Genomic DNA, 21,783 nt, shown 5'->3' on the forward strand with positions numbered 1-21,783 from the left:
TAAATTGTTAAATTTTAAATGTTATAGATTAATCAAGTGATTTCTCTCTACAACCTAAAACATATTTCATACTTTATCTCACATAATCTCCTAGGAAATGAAATCAAAGAAAAAACTAAAGAATACAAGGCTACTATTCCTTGATAATTAATGCACCATTTGCCTTCACTTTGTGACACACTGCCTATTGTATTTACCTAAACCCAAATAAATTATTATATATTTTGAGGTTGAATATGTTTTTTAGAAAGGATAGACCTATTCGGAGATGAACAGTGATGCAGATGTACTTCCCTGGCTGCAGACTTTGTAGATTGTTTTTAAAAGAAACTTTCAAAAGTCATGGAGTAAATGATAAAGTAAAGATAAATAAGTCTTCCAAAATGAGTATGGCTCTTTGGAGACATACTAAGTATTTTGCTTAGGAACATATGATGTATCCACAAATGTCCTTTTGATGACAGAAAGCAGACACATTTAACTCCCAAGCTGATGTGTGAATCAGTGTCAACCCTAACATTTTGGGTGAAATTAACTGAAATTAAATTCAGGAGGTGTTAGTGAAATGGAGAAGTTACAATGCCTCAAGTTAGCCATTTGGAATTGCACTGAAAACAAACAAAAACAAACCTAATGGCTGTTAAATAGCTAGTTGCATAGGGAGAAGAAACTATATTATCAAACAACAAGAGCATTTAACAGAGGATAATTTATAATAAAATATGTCAGTTTGTTATTTCAAAAGTACTCACAGAGATGAATAAACAATTAGTTATGAAACATGTTTCCATTTTTTAAGCACCCAGAGAAAATAATTTGAACTTCTGAACATGGAAGTTTTAAAACTGAATTTATTAACTGTAATGGAAACAAATGATTTAATATCCTGCTCTCTCTTGCCATCAAATGTTAGAATACAAAGTGAAAACATAATAATGGTATAGGAAGAGATGGAAATGTTTCAGTGATCAATAGAGACAGGGTTAATTTAATATTGGGCTATCCATCACATATATTAACAAATTTGTGCTGCCAATGTCAATTAATTGACAATGAAAATATTGAACATTTAACCATTTCATGATAGTAAGAATTTTCTTCTTTTGTCATTTATTGCCTTGAATTAATAGCACTGACATTTAAATTTACCAAGAAAAAGTTATCTCTCTGGCCTTCTACATATGGATCATGGGTGTTATTCATTAGTTGTTCCATGGAGGAGAAAGAGTCAATATCCTGGAATATTGATGTTTGCTATAGCAATGTTTGCTGGTTAGGCATTTATGACAGATGATGTAAATATGTGTTATACAAGGTTTACCAAAAGATAATTAAAAATGAAAAGATAACAATATGCCTGGCCTGTCATGGCGCAGTGGATCGAGCGTCGACCTGGAATGCTGAGGTCACCGGTTCAAATCCCTGGGCTTGCCTGGTCAAGGCACATATGGGAGTTGATGGTTCCTGCTCCTCCCCCTTCTCTCTCTCTCTCTCTCTCTCTTTCTCTCTCTCTCTCACACCTCTAAAATGAATAATTAAAAAAAGATAACAATGTTTTTGTTTACGTTGTTTATGGAAGGGGAAAGGAAGGGAGGTAACACTAAATGACCAGCCACCACATTACTGTTGCCTGGCAACATGTTAGGCCTGTTATCTTATTAAATTTTCTTCACAACTATGTGCATTATATGTTATCTCTATCTTATGGTTGATAAAAAGTTCAAAAGACTATGTAATTTGTCTGAAGCCACACTACTGGTTAATGCCCCAGTTATGGTTTCTATGCAGTTTGTCCCAAGTGAGAAGTACACAGTACAACATCACAAAAGCTGGTGATCTTACTCTGGGACTAGCAGGGAGGTGAGGTTGTACTACTCTACATTCCCACCCACAGTGAATGAGGATTCCTTTTTCTCCACAGCCTCTCCAACATTTGCTATTACCTGTCTTGTTAATAATAGCTAATCTAACAGGTGTGAGGTGGTATCTCATTGCAGTTTTGATTTGCATTTCTCTAGTAACTAATGAAGATGATCATCTTTTCATATATTTGTTGGCCATTTGTATTTCTTCCTGGGAGAAGTGTCTGTTCATGTCCTCTGCCCATTTTTTTATTGGATTGTTTGTTTGTCTGTTGTTGAGTTTTATGAGTTCTTTATATATTTTGGATATTAGGCCCCTATCGGGGCTGTTGTTTGAAAATATCATCTCCCATTTAGTTGGCTGTCTGTTTATTTTGTTGTCAGTTTCTCTTGCTGAGCAAAAACTTCTTAGTCTGATGTAGTCCCATTCATTTATTTTTGCCTTCACTTCCCTTGTCTTTGGAGTCAAATTCATAAAATGCTCTTTAAAACCAAGGTCCATGAGTTTAGAACCTATGTCTTCTTCCATGTACTTTATTATTTCAGGTCTTATATTTAGTTCTTTGATCCATTTTGAATTAATTTTAGTATAAGGGGACAAACTGTAGTCCAGTTTCATTCTTTTGCATGAAAAAAAAGCTTTCCAGTTTTCCCAGCACCATTGTTGAAGAGGATATCTTTTCTCCATTGTGTGTTGTTGGCCCCTTTATCAAAAATTATTTGACCATACATATGTGGCTTTATTTCTGGACTTTCTATTCTGTTCCATTGGCCTGAGTGTCTATTTTTCTGCCAATACCATGCTGTTTTGATTGTTGTGGCTCTATAATATATAATAGTTTGAAGTCAGGTGTAGTAATGCCCCCAGCTTTGTTCTTTTTCTTTAGGATTACTTTGGCTATTCGGGGTTTTTTATAGTTCCATATAAATCTGATTTTTTGTTCCATTTCCTTAAAAAATGTCATTGGAATTTTGATGGGAATTGCATTAAATTTGTATCTTGCTTTGGGTAATATGACCATTTTGAATATATTTATTCTTCCTATCCAAAAGCAAGGAATATTCTTCCATCTCATTGTATCTTTTTCGATTTCCCTTAACAATGCTTTGTAGTTTTCATTATATAGGTCCTTTACATTTTTTGTTATGTTTATTCGTAGGTATTTTGTTGTTGTTGTTGCAATCATGAAGGGGATTATTTTTTTAAGTTTGTTCTCAAATGTTTTATTGTTGGCATATAGAAAGGCTATGCCCTTTGTATGTTAATTTTATATCCTGCAACCTTACTGTATTGGCTTATTGTTTCTAGTAGTCTTTTTGTAGATTCTTTGGAGTTTTCGATGTATAGGATCATATCATCTGCAAAAAGTGATACCTTTACTTCTTCTTTTCTGATATGGATGCCATTTATTTTTTTGTCTTGTGTGATTGCTCTGGCTGGAACCTCTAGCAATTAAATAAGAGTGGAGAGAGTGGATAACCCTGTCTTGCTCCTGATTTAAGAGGGAAAGCCTTCAGTTTTGTGCCATTAATATGATGTTAGCTGATGTTTTATTATATATGGCCTTTATCATGTTGAGATATTTTCCTTCTATACCCATTTTGTTGAGAGGTTAAACATAAAATTGTGTTGTATTTTATCGAATGCCTTTTCTGCATCTACTGATAAAATCATGTGGTTTTTGTTCTTTGTTTTGTTGATATGGTGTATTATGTTAACTGTTTTACGTATGTTGAACCATCCTTGAGATTCTGGGATGAATCCCACTTGATCATGATGTATTATTTTTTTAATATGTTGTTGTATTCGATTTGCTAATATTTTGTTTAGTATTTTAGCATCTGTATTCATTAGAGATATTGGTCTGTAGTTTTCTTTTCTTGTGCTGTTCTTGCATGGTTTTGGTATGAGGGTTATGTTGGCCTCATAAAATGTGTTTGAAAGTATTGCTTCTTCTTCAATTTTTTGGAAGACTTTGAGTAGAATAGGAACCAAGTCTTTGAATGTTTGATAGAATTCACTAGTATAACCGTTTGGGCCCAGACTTTTATTTTTGGGGAGATTTTTAATAGTTTTTTCTATTTCTTCCCTACTAATTGGTCTGTTTAGGCTTTCTGCTTCTTCTTGACTCAGTCTAGGAAGGTTGTATTGTTCTAGGAATTTATCCATTTCTTCTAGATTGTTGAATTTAGTGGCATATAGTTTTCCATAGTATTCTATAATAATTCTTTGTATATCTATAATATCCATGGTGATTTCTCCTCTTTCATTTTGGATTTTGTTTATGAGTTATTTCTCTTTTTCCCTTGGTAAGTCTTGCCAAGGGTTTGTCAATTTTGTTGATCTTTTCAAAGAACCAGCTCTTTGTTCTATTAATTTTTTCTATAGTTTTTCTGTTCTCTATTTCATTTATTTCTGTTCTGATTTCTATTATTTCCTTTCTTCGGCTAGTTTTGGGTTGTCTTTGTTCTTCTTCTTCTAGTTCTTTAAGGTGTGAATTTAAGTGTTTCACTTGGGCTCTCTCTTGTTTGTTCATATAGGCCTGAAGTGATATGAACTTCCCTCTTATCTCTGCTTTTGCTGCATCCCATAGATTCTGATATGTCGTATTGTCATTTTCATTTGTCTGTACATATCTTTTGATATCTGTGCTTATTTCTACTTTGACCCATTCATTTTTTAAAAGTATGTTGTTTAGTTTCTACATTTTTGTGGGGTTTTTTTTCCTCTTTTTTTTCAGTTGAATTCTAGTTTCAAGGCTTTATGATCAGAAAATATGCTAGGTACAACTTTGATTTTTCTAAATTTGCTGATGTTATTTTTGTGGCCCAACATATGGTCAATTCTTGAGAATGATCCATGTACACTGGAGAAAAATGTATACTCTGTCACTTTGGGATGAAATGTCCTGTTGATGTCTGTCATATCCAGGTGCTCTAGTGTTTTAAGGCCAATATATCTTTATTGATTCTCTGTTTGGATGACCGATCTAGAGCTGTCAGCGGTGTACTGAGGTCTCCAAGTATGATTGTATTTTTGTCGGTTTTTGTTTTAAGGTCAATAAGTAGCTGTCTCCTATTTATTTTTCTTGTTATACATATAGATACTTGATGTGTAATTCATTCCATCATTTTAAACATGTGTTGACTTATTTCAGAAGCCACTCTTATGCAAATTTTATAATAAGACTCTATACATGTATTTAAATATGTTTGTCTTTCTCTTTGGATTCATTCTTTTTGGAGAATTTTCAAGTTATTCTAAGTTTGATAATAGAAACCTTATTTAAATTGATTTATGTCTAATAGAAAATAGAAATCTACTGCTTGTTTGGTTACATTGTGGTCAAACTAAAAATAAACAGGTAAATAAGTAAATAAAAGCCTTTTTCTAGTTAAGGTTAAATATATAATTCAATTTCAACTTGTGAATCTATCTTTTAAAGATTTGGTGGGTTTTATATTCTAATATACAGTGATACCTTGAGATAAAAACCAGCCAACATACAATTTTTTTTTTAATATATGAGCTGCAACTCGTTCCGTATTTTTGTTATTAGAGATCCGAGTGAAATTCAGAAATACAAGTCGTGATTTGGGAAGCTGCTGCTAGTTGGTGCATTGGTGCACGGGTCCAGTATCGGCAGTTTGACGTATGAGTTGACTGACTTACGAGCTCAGTTACAGAACAAATTAAATTTGTATCTCAAGGTACCACGGTAGTGCCAAGTAGAAGAAAATTAGGATATGGTTAACTTCTTGGTATATATTTCCAATTGCTGAGTTATTTTCAGTAGCTACATATCTAACTTTAAGGATTTAATTATATTGTGAATATCTAACAAGAATATGTAAAAGCAAAAACTTTTACTATATTTCCAATTCTGTATGCACATTACAAATGTATGCACAGGGAATACATTATGGCCCTCACTGAAATTGCATATTCTCATCCCTTGTTTCTCCTATATGAGCATCTACCACATTGACACCTATTATCTTGAAACTCTTAGCTATTTACAGAATGATTGCACTGTCAGTCACTTATTTTTTTAAATTAGTTTTGCATTTGTTGGCTTTTCCTCTTTGTTATACTTGCAATTTGAACTCTTCTCTGGGCTACAGCTTTCTTTCAACATAAAAGTGTTGATCCAATGTGTATATGTATGGGCACACACCATGTACACATAATGTATTTGGCATTTCATTTATAATCATGTAAAACTAACAAGTGAAATATTATTTTTGTCAATTATTTTTAGGGCATACCGTACTTTATAGAACTAAAGCCTCATTAGAATATTCTTCTCCAGAAGTAAGCAAGTAAGACAACACAAACACACATACAGACACACACATGGAAACATACACCCCCAAATGAAGCTTATTTTGATGTAAAACAATTTCTTAACCATTATCTATTTATGTAAATGACACCACAGAATGCTATTACTTCCATAGTTCATATTTCTAATTTCAATCTGTTCATAAGAAAGTCAATTATTTAAATTTTAGCAGAATAAAAATATCATAGTAGGTTTAGTAGTCTTAACAGGAAAGAACTGAATTTAAAATCAAGAAGGGTCAGGAAGTAGAAGGTAGGTGAAAGGTTTCGTTTTTCCTAATTAAGTTACTTAATTAAAGAAAATGACTCAAGACTAAACATTTATTCTAAGTGCTTTGTGTTTCAATGACAGGTGAACAGAGGGGTTGAAACTGTGCTTGCTTATTGATTGCTTCACCTCATGGCTTCCACCTGGGCTGTGTAACTGCAACCCAGTTTTTATAGACAGCAAGAAAGCAAAAAATCATTTCTAAGTATTCAGGGTTGCCTTTGTTATTTTACTTCTCTCCCACTCTCCAGTGATATCTGTTGTGATTACAAACTTGTGAAGTATTCAATTGTTTGATAATTTATTTAAAGAGCCACATGGACTTGAAGGAAAAACAAAGTACATTAAATAGTGTTAGTTAAACTGCAAAAAGTAGTCATGTAAATGTTTACAAAAATATGCTTTTATAATACATCATGATAAACATTTGTGAATATCATTGCAGTCAATAATATGGTGTTTTCCCACAAGCATAATATGAAAAAATGCATAGCATACATGATTAAAAGTATTATCAATTTTCAATCAATTTTATGCTAGCATAATTTATACACAATAAAATTTGGTAAAGTATACACTGTAAAATCTTCACCATAATTAAGAAACAGAATATTGTTCTTGCCTCTTTAAAGTCTATTCTCTTTACATGGTGACATTAGGCTATTTGGGATCTGATTTTTTTTGTTCTGTAGATTAGTTTGAACTTTTTTGTTTGTTTAATCTTACATAAATGAAATCACACTTTGTTTTCTCTCTGGCTTCATTTTTATTCAATAATGCTTTTGTGTGCACCATTACCTTGTTATTTCTTTTAATTTTATTTACTGATTTTTAGAGAGAGAGGCAGAGAGAAAGAAACATCAACTTGTCATTCCACTTATTTATACATTCATTGGTTGTTTCCTGTATGTGCCCTGACTGGGAATCAAATTGACAACCTTGGTGTATCACAGTGGTAGTCAGCTTGGTCCCTACCGCCCACTAGTGGTCATTTCAGCTTTCATGGAGGGCAGTAGTGGAGCAACCAAAGTATAAACACAAAGATAGATTTAACTATAGTAAGTTGTTTTATAAAAATTTATTCTGCCAAATTTAGCAAAAATCTGACAAAAAGTACTTGGTAAGTAATTATTATTATATGTTTTAACTTGCTGTAACTCTGCTTTATAAATTTTATAAAGTAAAGTTACTTCTCTACTTTATAAATCATCATTACTATGGAACCGGTGGGGGTTAGAAAATTTTACTACTAACCAAAATACAAAAGTGGGCGGTTGGTATAAAAAAGTTGACTTCCCCTGGTGTATCGGGACAATGCTCCATCCAACTGAGCAACCCAGCCAGGGCAGCTTGTCTTTTTTTTATTGCTGAGTATATACTATTATATTTATGGGTCACAATTTGTTTATTAATTCATAGTTGATGGATACTTGGTTTGAATTCAAGTCTATTGTGAAAAATATAAACATCCATCTACATATGTTTTTATTTCCTTTAAATAAATAATTATGGATTGAATCAAATTACTGGGCCATATAATAAGTCCATGTTATAGTAAAATGTCAAACTTTTCTTTTTTTTTCTTTTTTTATTAAGTGAGAGGCAGGGAGGCAGAGACAGACTCCCACATGTGCCCCAGTGGGGATCCACCCAGCAAGTCCACCAGGGGGTGTGCTCTGCCCATCTGGGGCTGTTGCTCCCTTGCTCTATTGCAGTGTTAGTCATTTTTTAGTGCCTGAGGTGAAGCCTTGGAGCCATCCTCAGGACCTGAGGCAAACTCACTCAAGCCAATGGAGCCATAGCTACCGGAGGAGAATGGGGCAGGGGGAGTGAAGAAGCAGATGGTCACTTCTCCTGTGTGCCCTGAATGGGAATCGAATCCAAGTCTTCCACATGCCAGGTGGTGCTCTACCACTGAGCCAACCAGCCAGGGCCCAAACTTTTCTAAAGTGATATGTAAATTGCCATTTCTATAGTCGAAGTATGAGTGTGTCTGTTTCTCCAAATTTACTTCACTACTTATCAATTTATTTTAGCCACAAAAGATCTGTGATAGTTGTAATTAACATTTCCCCAATGACCCCAATGACTAATGATGTTGACAGTTTTGTTTTGTTTTTAAACAAGAGAGACAGAGAGAGAGAGAGAGAGAGACAAAGAGAGGAACAGATAGGGACAGACAGGTAGGAAGGGAAAGAGATGAGAAGCATCAATTATTTGTTACGTCACCTTAGTTGTTCACTGATTGCTTTCTCATATGTGCCTTGACTGGGGTGGAGGGGGCATCAGAGTTTTTGTTGGTTCCCAGCAGTTCTTAAATTCTTGTCCATCTCTCCTCTATCTTCACATGACTTCTTCTGTTTTTCTTCCCTTTGTGTGCTTGCCCTCTGGGCCATTTATGAGGACACCAGTTATTGGATTGGAGGCTTCATATAAAATCCAGGATTATCTAAACTCAAGATACTTAAATTTATTACAACCCCAAAGACCTTTTGTATAAATAAGCTCATATTCACAAGCTGAAGCGAGTAGGGCATGAACATATCTTTCAGAGATCTACCATTAAGTCCACTACAGTTCTGTTGGTTTTCTTTCAGTTTATTATTTTTCTGTGTGTTTCAGCTTGAATAGTTCCTATTATATGTTATTCATCTTATTGATATTCCTTCAACATAGTCTAATTGGATTTAAGTTTCATTTGTGAATTTTTCCTATGGTTTTGCAGAGTTTCTCTATGGTCTTATGTGCTATATTACATTTATCTCCTCTTTATTTTTATTTTAAATTCTTCATCATATTTCTAAAAGCTGTATTAAAGTCCTTGTCTGATGATTCTTACATATGGTCATAGTGCCCAACGTAGAAGTCTGTAGAAGCTCATGTAGCATTTCCCTTTGCTCAGTAGACACAGTGGTATGCTATCTGTTATACTATGTCTAAAAACTTTTGTTTCATGATTGATGTTCCATTTTTCTTAGCTCTTTATAGAATACAAGTTTATTCCAAGTTACTCAGTCAAGGATACATATCTATTTTCTATATTTCTATCTGGACCTATATCTAGATATATACATCATATATAGCTATAGATGTCAATATAGACATAACTATAGATACATATGTAGATATAGACAAAGTGAAAATATTCCTTTTCTTGATATTTTGGAGTTGAAGTGATTATACCATAATGAAAGATTTTTGTTTTATCAATGTAGCGGTATTTGAAGGAACAAATTTTATATGGGAATTTAAGCAATTAAATAGAAAAAAATCCAATCTATGAGTAAATCACCAGCAAAATATGTAATGATGCCCATATGCATCAGTCCACTCAGCGAAATACAAATACTATAGGCTGCCTGAAGGAAAATAGGAAGCAAAATAAATATGTGCTACCTATTTCCATCCATATATAATTAGAAACAAAGTACATGGGATACTTGGTACAACTGATTAGAATACACCTGTATGCATCATCATGAAGTTTGGGGACTTTATATGAAAGTGTACTATTAGCTAAGCAATTAAATACACTTTAAAAATATAACTTTTGGCAAATATAAGAATTTAAATAATCAGAAGTTAACACTGAGTGATTGTGCAATTTGTTAGAGTCAAATACTAAGTGAAACCCCTCATCCATCTATCTCCCTCTATTAGTTAAGATTAGGTTTGATGGTAGAAGAAAGCACACAGTATTTGTGTGGTAAAGACAGCATATGAGCTAGCTCAAAAATTACATTTGAAGAATCAAATCTTGGACATTATGGAAACTTGTAGCTATCATTAAGGATTCTGGCTCCCTCTTTTCTGATCTAATTTTGTCCAGTACTCCTTTTTGTTCAGATTGGTTGCCAGAGCTACAGTCATTACCACAGGCTTCTAGGCTGCAGAGTGGAAAAATAATGTTACTGCACAAAGATTTCCTGATAACACTTCTACCACTTATTCCCATTTCTCTGTCAACATTAACACACAAGAACACTGGCTTGCAAAGGATTCTGGGAAATGTAGTCTTTTGTTCTGGCCAGCTATATGCTGGATTAAAATTCGGATTTCTGTGACTAATTGAAGAGGACTATGGATATTAATAGTGTTTATGTCAATTAATATTTTTCAATTTATTATATATATATTTCTCTTCAAGAAAGCAGCACATAATCTAATGAAATATGTATATTTGCAATGCTGATTTTATGACCTAGGATGAAAATGTTAAAAAAAAAATTATAACAGTATTAAATCTGAAGAAATCCAGAGAAGCATGCTGAAGTGGATATAAATTCAGGTGTTTTTTTGAAGGATGGATTAAAACTCTGGAATTTCTTCATTCAGAATTCTTTAAAAGTGTTCAGGAATAGCAGAGTGAAATCTAATCTAGATGACATCATTAGGCAGTTTAATAAAGAAATAGCATTCCTATTTCAAGATCTGTGGGCTTTTAAAATCTTTTAGTTTTTTATGGTTATAACATGTCTAAATTTTATTCTATCAGTAAATGGAATGTGTTTTTTAATTAAAAAATAAACGGATACCAGTTGTATATGTGGCCAGGTTTTTAAATGTTACCACTAATTAAGAAATTGGAAATAAAGAAAAATCATTTCAGTTTAGTTAGGTACCAATAGGAAGAGGGTACGTGTTATGAAATAGGATCTAAAAGAAACTGAGGACTGCTCGTTTTCAGCCACAGTTTTCATTGCACTGCTCTTCAGATTTATGAGTTTATGAATGAAGGAATGATTCTAATTCCATGTTTGGTAGAAAGCTTATGGCAGTTGTTTTAATACTGCACTAAAGTGTCAGAATATAGTACATCCAAAAATAAAAGACAACTCCTTTGCCTTCTACCTGCTTCTTCAAATCTTGTATTCTGTTCATTTCAGGGTGTTTTTTCTTTTATCTTAGGAGCCCACACAACAATGTCATTGGCAGTTAGAGCATGTTGACACACTTGCTATCCACTGTAGTTAAAACTCGGTCAGTGTGGGAGATGCAGAACTACTCTCAATGCAGCAGAGAGGGGATGTGTGACCCCTAAGGGATGCCCTCTGATTCCCAGGATACTTGTTAAACAATTTTGATGTCAGAATATCAGCAAGAAAACTCTAACAATCAGTGTCAATAAAATACATTGGTAACAGATTGTTTTGAGAGTCAATGGGATTAAAACATACTTCCAATTTTTTTCTTCCTTTCTGAAATGGATTCTTTCCATAGAGCTTACATTTAAAGATTCAGAGAGACAACAAATGCCTTTACATAGTATTATTGGAATAACATTGCACTCATTATTTTTTGACACACTGTAGTATTTATTTAAGCTTTGTCTATATCACAGTATAATTCATCTGGTACCTGTCAACTTTCACAAGAACTAACTTGCACAGTGGAGTTAGTTATTGCATTGACAAATATATAATTAAAACACAATGATGCACCCTGTCAATGCAAATTATTATCAAGAGAATAGCAAAGTGCAACCTACATGTTAATATTTGTGTATGATGGAAAAAACTGGTGATTTTTTGTTGTTGTTTCAAACTATGGATTCATCCTTAATATTTCTAAACTTATAACATTTGAGTTACAACAATATACCAAACACTGTAGTAGGTAATGGGGAGAGAGAGATTTTTCAGGCACATTCTACTTTAGAAAGTGGTCTGATGCTTACAAATAGAATGGGAGTTAGCTTTCACTCAAAGGTTGGTAACAATGGCATCAAAAAATAAAAAGAAAAAAAGAAAATGTTTAAAAAATTTTAAATAAACTTTTATTTTAGAACCCTTCTAAATTTACCCCCAAATCTACAAAGGTGGAACAGTAAGTTCCCACATACCCACACATAGTTTCCCCTGTGTTTGCCAAGTTTTACTGGTATGGTATATGTGTGTGTGTGTGTGTGTGTGTGTGTGTGTGTGTGTGTGTCTATATATATATATTTATCTTTCTGAAGCTGGAAACGGGGAGAGACAGTCAGACAGACTCCTGCATGTGCCCGACGGGGATCCACCTGGCACGCCCACCATGGGGCGACCCTCTGCCCACCAGGGGGCGATGCTCTGCCCCTCCGGGGCATGCTCTGCTGCGACCAGAGCCACTCTAGCGCCTGGGGCAGAGGCCAAGGAGCCATCCCCAGCGCCCGGGCCATCCTTGCTCCAATGGAGCCTCGCTGCGGGAGGGGAAGAGAGAGACAGAGAGGAAGGAGAGGGGGAGGGGTGGAGAAGCAGATGGGCGCTTCTCCTGTGTGCCCTGGCCGGAATCGAACCCGGGATCCCTGCACGCCAGGCTGATGCTCTACCACTGAGCCAACCGGCCAGGGCGGTATGGTATATAATTTACCATTAGTAAACCTATATCGATACATTATTATTAACTAAAGGCCATACTTTATGCAGATTTCTTCAGTGTTTACCTAATATACTTTTTTCTGTTCCAGGAACCCATCCAAAATACTGTATTTAGGTTCTTCTTGGCTGAGAGAGTTACTCACTTTTTCTTTCTTCCTTTTCTACTTCTTTTTTTTGATCCCCTTGACATGTGGGGGCAGTATTATTCAGGAATTCTGTGGATTCCCCCAACTGGGATTTGGCTCCTGTTTTTTTTCTTATGATTGAACTGCATGCTGTATTATTGTTCTCTGGATTTTGGTTAGATTTGGCTAATGGAAAACCCAAGTCAGAAGTCCCAGGGGGATGAGGTTGTGTTTTGTATTTACACAGTTCTCTTCATGTTGAGGAACTTGGATTAACTGTATCCATTGAACGTAGTGCACAGCTCCATGGAAACTGTCTCTATCCACACTTCTCTGGTTCTTGTAGTCACTCCTTCTCCTTACTGCATCTTCATACTTATTTATTTTATTACCCCTCATGAGTTTCTTACCTCTCAGATGTCTTTGTGAACAGTCCATTCATTAAATCTTTCTTAAATCATCATCATGAATGAGTGTCATGTTTCCCATTGGAACACTGGCTAGTACATTTTGAATCAATTTTTCTTTCTCTGGACATTGAGACAGAATTGCTTTTAGAGTGTATCTTTGTAGTATCATGATACATATAATAGGAAGTATTTGTTGATGGTTATTGCTATTCTTGGATTAGCACTTTCATTTCTTTGAAGTCTTCCTAATAGTACAAAAATTTATTTATTTTTCTATCTCTTTTCCCTTTTCAACTGACTATAATTCCAAATAATTCAATTTTATGACATTACTTTCCCATACCCAATATTGTTAACCAAATTCTTGCTTACAAAGACAGAGTGACTGTTCTATGGCTGTAGTCACAAGTAATCATAGGCTGTTACTTCATAACCCTCCCTTTGGTTTTCTAGCTGTCATATAAGAAATCTAAGTACCCTGGATCTACCATGATCATATAGGTATCTCTCTGTCAGTTCCAGCTAAGCCCAGCCTTCCAGACATTCTCTCTAAGCCACTAGATATATAAGTGAAGATATTATGTAAATTACAATTAAGTCCACATGCCTGGTGAATACCGCATGTGATGTCATTGCATCTCCTATAATGTCACATGGTACAGAAGAATTAATCAGCCAAAATCTACCAAATGATTGACCTACACAGACATGAAGTATAGCCTGACCAGGTGGTAGCACAGTGGATAGAGCATCGACCTGAGACCCCGAGGACCCAGATTTGAAACCCTGGTCAAGGCACATGTGAGAGGGCAATCAATGAACAACTAAAATGATGCAACTGCGAGTTGAAGTTACTTATCTGTCTCTCTCTTCTTGTCTCTCCTTGTCTGTCTGTTTCTCTCTCTCTAAAAAAATATAAAACAAAAACATAAAATATAACGAGGAGTGACGTCACGGAAATGGCGCCGTGAGAAGCGCGTCCGACAGCTCTCCCCTAAATCACAACAAATTTATCAACTAGAAACAGAAAAATTTATCATCGGAGCATTCCGGAGTTCCACACAAACTGAAAGCAAAAGGACTGTTATCACTTGAATCTGAGAGACGAGGGTGTGGAGGGAGCTACCGCAGCAACGCTCATTCAAGCCGCCAGGGAGTGCGCCTGCGTGCTATCAATAAGACCACCCTCAGATGCCGATAAGAAAGAGGAAATCGAATATTATGGATACAAAAGAAAGAGAGGTAACACAAATAGATGTGGAAAAATCTATGGAGAAAAGACTTAACATATTGGAAGCCTTGGAGCTAAATGACAGAGAATTTAAAATAGAAATCTTAAAAATACTCAGAGATATACAAGAAAACACAGAAAGGCAATATAGGGAGATCAGAAAACAACTCAATGAACACAAAGAATATATTACCAAGGAAATTGAAACTATAAAAACAAATCAAACAGAAATGAAAAACTCAATTCACGAGCTGAAAAACGAGGTAACAAGCTTAGCTAACAGAACAGCCCAGATTGAAGATAGGATTAGTGAAATAGAAGACAAACAACTTGAGGCACAACAGAGAGAAGAAGAAAGAGACTCAAAAATAATAAAAAATGAGAAAGCCCTACAGGAATTGTCTGACTCCATCAGAAAGAATAACATAAGAATAATAGGTATATCAGAGGGAGAAGAGAAAGAAAATGGAATGGAGAATATACTCAAACAAATAATAGACGAGAACTTCCCAAGCCTGTGGAAGGAACTAAAGCCTCAAATTCAAGAAGCAAACAGAACACCGAGTTTTCTTAACCCCAACAAACCCACTCCAAGGCACATCATAATAAAGATGACACAAACCAATGACAAAGAAAAAATTCTCAAGGCAGCCAGGGAAAAGAAGAGTACAACATATAAAGGAAGGCCTATTAGATTATCATCAGATTTCTCAGCAGAAACTCTACAAGCTAGAAGAGAGTGGACCCCAATATTTAAAGCCCTGAAAGAGAGGAACTTTCAGCCAAGAATACTATACCCATCAAAGCTATCCTTCAAGTATGAAGGAGATATAAAAACATTCACAAATACAGAAAAGATGAGAGAATTTATCAACAGAAAGCCCCCACTCCAGGAAATACTAAGGGGGGTTTTCCAACCAGATTCAAAGAACAAAAGAAAACAACACCACAAGTAACAGCTCCACCAAGAACACAATAAAACCAAACTTAAACTATGACAACAAAGGAAAAAAAGGGGGGAGAGGATGGAGATTAACAGTAGCAAAGGATGACGAAGTGCAGAAATACTTATAAGATAGGGTACTACAATGAATATGGTAGGTACCCTTTTCATTACTTAATGGTAACCACCCTTAAAAAAACCACCACAAAAACACTTGACTTAAAAAAGGTAGCAACAGAGGAAAGAAGTATGGAACACAAACAAACAAAAACAAATGATAGAAAAACAAAAGAGAAGAATCAAACTAGATACAAAACTAACAGAAAGCAATTTATAAAATGGCAGTAGGGAACCCACAAGTGTCAATAATTACACTAAATGTAAATGGATTAAACTTACCAATAAAAAGACACAGAGTAGCAGAATGGATTAAAAAAGAAAATCCAACTATATGCTGCCTACAAGAAACACATCTAAGCAACAAGGATAAAAACAAATTCAAAGTGAAAGGCTGGAAAACAATACTCCAAGCAAACAACACCCAAAAAAAAGCAGGTGTAGCAATACTCATATCTAATAATGCTGACTACAAGACAGAAAAAGTACTCAGAGACAAAAATGGTCATTTCTTAATGATTAAGGGGAAGTTGAATCAAGAAGACATAACAATCCTTAATATATATGCACCAAACCAAGGAGCACCAAAATATATAAGACAGCTACTTATTGACCTTAAAACAAAAACTGACAAAAATAAAAACATACTTGGAGACCTCAATACACCACTGACGGCTCTAGATCGGTCATCCAAACAGAGAATCAATAAAGATATAGTGGCCTTAAATGAAATACTAGAACACCTGGATATGATAGACATCTACAGGACACTTCATCCCAAAGCGACAGAGTATACATTTTTCTCTAGTGTACATGGAACATTCTCAAGAATTGACCATATGTTGGGCCACAAAGACAATATCAGCAAATTTAGAAAAATTGAAATTGTAACAAGCATATTTTCTGATCATAAAGCCTTGAAACTAGAATTCTACTGCAAAAAAGAGGGGGAAAAACCCACAAAAATGTGGAAACTAAACAACATACTTCTAAAAAATGAATGGGTCAAAGAAGAAATAAGTGCAGAAATCAAAAGATATATACAGACAAATGAAAATGAAAATACGACATATCAGAATCTCTGGGATGCAGCAAAAGCAGTAATAAGAGGAAAGTTCATATCACTTCAGGCCTATATGAACAAACAAGAGAGAGCCGAAGTAAACCACTTAACTTCACACCTTAAGGAACTAGAAAAAGAAGAACAAAGACAACCCAAAACCAGCCGAAGAAAGGAGATAATAAAAATCAGAGCAGAAATAAATGAAATAGAGAACAGAAAAACTATAGAAAAAATCAATAAAACAAGGAGCTGGTTCTTTGAAAAGATCAACAAAATTGACAAACCCTTGGCAAGACTCACCAAGGAAAAAAGACACAGGACTCAAATAAATAAAATCCAAAATGAAAGAGGAGAGATCACCACAGACATCATAGAAATACAAAGAATTATTGTAGAATACTATGAAAAATTATATGCCACCAAATACAACAATCTAGAAGAAATGGATAAATTCCTAGAACAATACAACCTTCCTAGACTGAGTCATGAAGAAGCAGAAAGCCTAAACAGACCAATCAGCAGGGAGGAAATAGAAAAAACTATTAAAAATCTCCCCAAAAATAAAAGTCCAGGCCCAGACGGTTATACTAGTGAATTCTATCAAACATTCAAAGAAGACTTGGTTCCTATTCTACTCAAAGTCTTCCAAAAAATTGAAGAAGAAGCAATACTTCCAAACACATTTTATGAGGCCAACATAACCCTCATACCAAAACCTGGCAAGGATGGCACAAAAAAAGAAAACTACAGACCAATATCTCTAATGAATAAAGATGCTAAAATACTAAACAAAATACTGGCAAACCGAATACAACAACATATTAAAAAAATAATACATCATGATCAAGTGGGATTCATCCCAGAATCTCAAGGATGGTTCAACATACGCAAAACGGTTAACGTAATACACCATATCAACAAAACAAAGAACAAAAACCACATGATCTTATCAATAGATGCAGAAAAGGCTTTTGATAAAATACAACACAATTTTATGTTTAAGACTCTCAACAAAATGGGTATAGAAGGAAAATATCTCAACATGATAAAGGCCATATATGATAAACCATCAGCCAACATCCTATTAAACGGCATAAAACTGAGGACTTTCTACCTTAAATCAGGAACAAGACAGGGTTGTCCACTCTCTCCACTCTTATTCAACGTGGTGCTAGAAGTTCTGGCCAGAGCAATCAGACAAGACAAAGAAATAAAAGGCATCCATATCGGAAAAGAAGAAGTAAAGCTATCACTTTTTGCTGATGATATGATCCTATACATCGAAAACCCGAAGAACTCCACAAAAAGATTATTAGAAACAATAAACCAATACAGTAAGGTCGCAGGATACAAAATTAACATACAAAAGTCCATAGCCTTTCTATATGCCAACAATGAAATATTAGAAAACGAACTCAAAAAAATAATCCCCTTCACGATTGCAACAAAAAAAATAAAATACCTAGGAATAAACATAACAAAGAACGTAAAGGACCTATATAATGAAAATTACAAAGCATTGTTAAGGGAAATCGAAAAAGATACAATGAGATGGAAAAATATTCCTTGTTCTTGGATAGGAAGAATAAATATAATCAAAATAGCCATATTACCCAAAGCAATATACAAATTTAATGCAATTCCCATCAAAATCCCTATGAGATTTTTTAAAGAAATGGAACAAAAAATCATCAGATTTATATGGAACTATAAAAAACCCCGAATAGCCAAAACAATCCTAAGGAAAAAGAATGAAGCTGGGGGCATTACAATACCCGACTTTAAACTATATTATAGGGCCACGATAATCAAAACAGCATGGTATTGGCAAAAAAATAGACACTCAGACCAATGGAACAGAATAGAAAGCCCAGAAATAAAACCACATATATATGGTCAAATAATCTTTGATAAAGGGGCCAACAACACACAATGGAGAAAAGAAAGCCTCTTCAACAAATGGTGTTGGGAAAACTGGAAAGCCACATGCAAAAGAATGAAACTCGACTACAGCCTGTCCCCGTGTACTAAAATTAATTCAAAATGGATCAAAGACCTAAATATAATACCTGAAACAATAAAGTACATAGAAGAAGACATAGGTACTAAAATCATGGACCTGGGTTTTAAAGAACATTTTATGAACTTGACTCCAATGGCAAGAGAAGTGAAGGCAAAGATAAATGAATGGGACTACATCAGAATTAAAAGTTTTTGCTCAGCAAGAGAAACTGATATCAAAATAAACAGACAGCCAACTATATGGGAACTGATATTTTCAAACGACAGCTCAGATAAGGGCCTAATATCCAAAATTTACAAAGAACTCATAAAACTCAACAACAAACAAACAAACAATCCAATAAAAAAATGGGAAGAGGACATGAACAGACACTTCTCCCAGGAAGAGATACAAATGGCCAACAGATATATGAAAAGATGCTCAGCTTCATTAGTTATTAGAGAAATGCAAATCAAAACTACAATGAGATACCACCTCACTCCTGTTAGATTAGCTATTATCAACAAGACGGGTAATAGCAAATGTTGGAGAGGCTGTGGAGAAAAAGGAACCCTCATTCACTGTTGGTGGGACTGTAAAGTAGTACAACCATTATGGAGGAAAGTATGGTGGTTCCTCAAAAAACTGAAAATAGAACTACCTTATGACCCAGCAATCCCTCTACTGGGTATATACCCCAAAACCTCAGAAACATTGATACGTGAAGACACATGTAGCCCCATGTTCATTGCAGCACTGTTCACAGTGGCGAAGACATGGAAACAACCAAAAAGCCCTTCAATAGAAGACTGGATAAAGAAGATGTGGCACATATACACTATGGAATACTACTCAGCCATAAGAAATGATGACATCAGATCATTTACAGCAAAATGGTGGGATCTTGATAACATTATAAGGAGTGAAATAAGCAAATCAGAAAAAAACAAGAACTACATGATTCCATACATTGGTGGAACATAAAAATGAGACTAAGAGACATGGACAAGAGTGTGGTGGTTACCAAGGGTGGGGGGGGAGGGAGGACATGGGAGGGAGGGAGAGAGAGAGTTAGGGGGAGGGGGAGGGGCACAGAGAACTAGATAGAGGGTGACGGAGGACAATCTGACTTTGGGCGAGGGGTTTGCAACATAATTTGATGACAAAATAACCTAGACATGTTTTCTTTGAATATATGTACCCTGATTTATTAATGTCATCCCATTACCATTAATAAAAATTTATTAAAAAAAATTAAAAAATAATAATAATAAAAAATAAAAAATAAATAAAAATTAAGACTTAATAAAAAAAAACATAAAATATAATTTTAAATGTTAATCTGAAAAGCTTTCAGGTTGGGTAGTTTGCTATGCAGAAATAGTATCTAGTACTTTGTCTAAACTCCTCAGCACATGGCATTGTTTTGGGGATGGAGTAGGGGCTGAAGTTAGAAAGGCCTCAAGAGAATAGTGAAAGCTGGAAAAGACACAGGAAAACTTGATAAGGGTTTTCCTTCAATTTTTCAATCAATAAGAAAAATGTTATTGGAGCCTAGAGAAAAGGGAACCTCTGTTATGTGAGAAAAAGTTTGGTGATACTGTCATCTGTAGAAAACTAGAAAAATGGTAAATGTTCATTGTACAATGTGATCTAGGTTTTGCTAGAAGGTTTTTTTTAACAGTCTGTCTTTTGATATAATACAGGGGTCACTAAAAGTGATAGCATTGTTATATTTGTGGGATTTTACTATAAAATGTATTTAACAATAAAAATATACACATGTGAATTAAAAATAGCTACAACTGTGAATGTGTGTTATAATGGTATTTTATCAGTCTAATAAAAATTTTTCAAGGCCTCTAGTTGATTTGGGTAATGTTAAGCTCCTGTGACTTCATACGACTTAATTCCCTTTGTGTTGATCTTCAACTTTTTAAAAATTATTTTCCAGTATATCTTTATTATGTCATTTATATATACAAATCAGTAACTGCAATTATCAAAGACTTTATGCATTCAATCTCTTTGTGTTGTTTTGTTTTATTTTAGAGAGAGGCAGGGAAAGAGAGGCAGGGAGAGAGAAACATTGAGCTATTCCTGAATGTGCCCTGACTAGGGATCAAACCAGAAACTTCTGTGCTTTGGGATGATGCTCCCACCAACTGAGTTATCTGGTCAGGTCTTAATTATACATTAAATCTAAACAACACACTCCTCTATTGCTTGTACACATTTCTAGAGTTACTAATCATGGGTGTGCCTGACCAGGTGGTTACACAGTGGATAGAGCATCAGACTGGGATGTGGAGGACCCAGGTTTGAAACCCTGAAGTTTCTGGCTTGAGCTCGGGCTCACCAACTTCAGTGTGGGGTTGCTGACTTGAGCATGGGATCATAGAGATTACTCCATGCTCACTGGCTTTAGCCCAAAGGTCACTGGCTTGAAGCCCAAGGTTGCTGGCTTGAGCTCAAGGTTGCTGGCTTAAGCCAGGAGCCACTTGCTCTGCTGTAGCCCCCTAGCCAAAGCACATATGAGAAAGCCATCAATGGAAAACTAATGTGCTGCATCGAAGAACTGATGCGTCTCATCTCTCTCCCTTCTTGTTTGTCCCTATTTGTCCCTCTCTGTCTCTTTCTGTCACTGTCACAAAAAAATTGCATGGATGTTAATTGTCACATAGTTGTGGACTCTGGGTGTAAGAATCACTGAAAATTTTAAAGTGCATTTGTAGGCCAGTCCCCATGTGTAAGAAAAGAAAATGTGCTTAAAATTGTATTAGCATCCCCCCCAGAAGCAATAGAAGTTCTTTATATACAGTGACACAGGATTCAATTCTTTTGAGGAACTTCTGGACAAAAAGGCTTAGTGGCCTGGAGGGCAGCAGGCATTTTCACAGGAATTGAGGACTTATAAATGATTGAGTTTAACACACTGTGTTGACTGAAGATCTCTTAAAGGGGGGGGGATGCATTCAGGGCGACCCTAGAATCTATGTAAACACAATTAAGTAAATAAAAAAAATTGTATTAGCTTTTCTAATAGTGAGACAGTTTCTAAATC

This window comes from Saccopteryx bilineata, chromosome 1 (assembly GCF_036850765.1).
Source record: "Saccopteryx bilineata isolate mSacBil1 chromosome 1, mSacBil1_pri_phased_curated, whole genome shotgun sequence".
NCBI lineage: Eukaryota > Metazoa > Chordata > Mammalia > Chiroptera > Emballonuridae > Saccopteryx > Saccopteryx bilineata.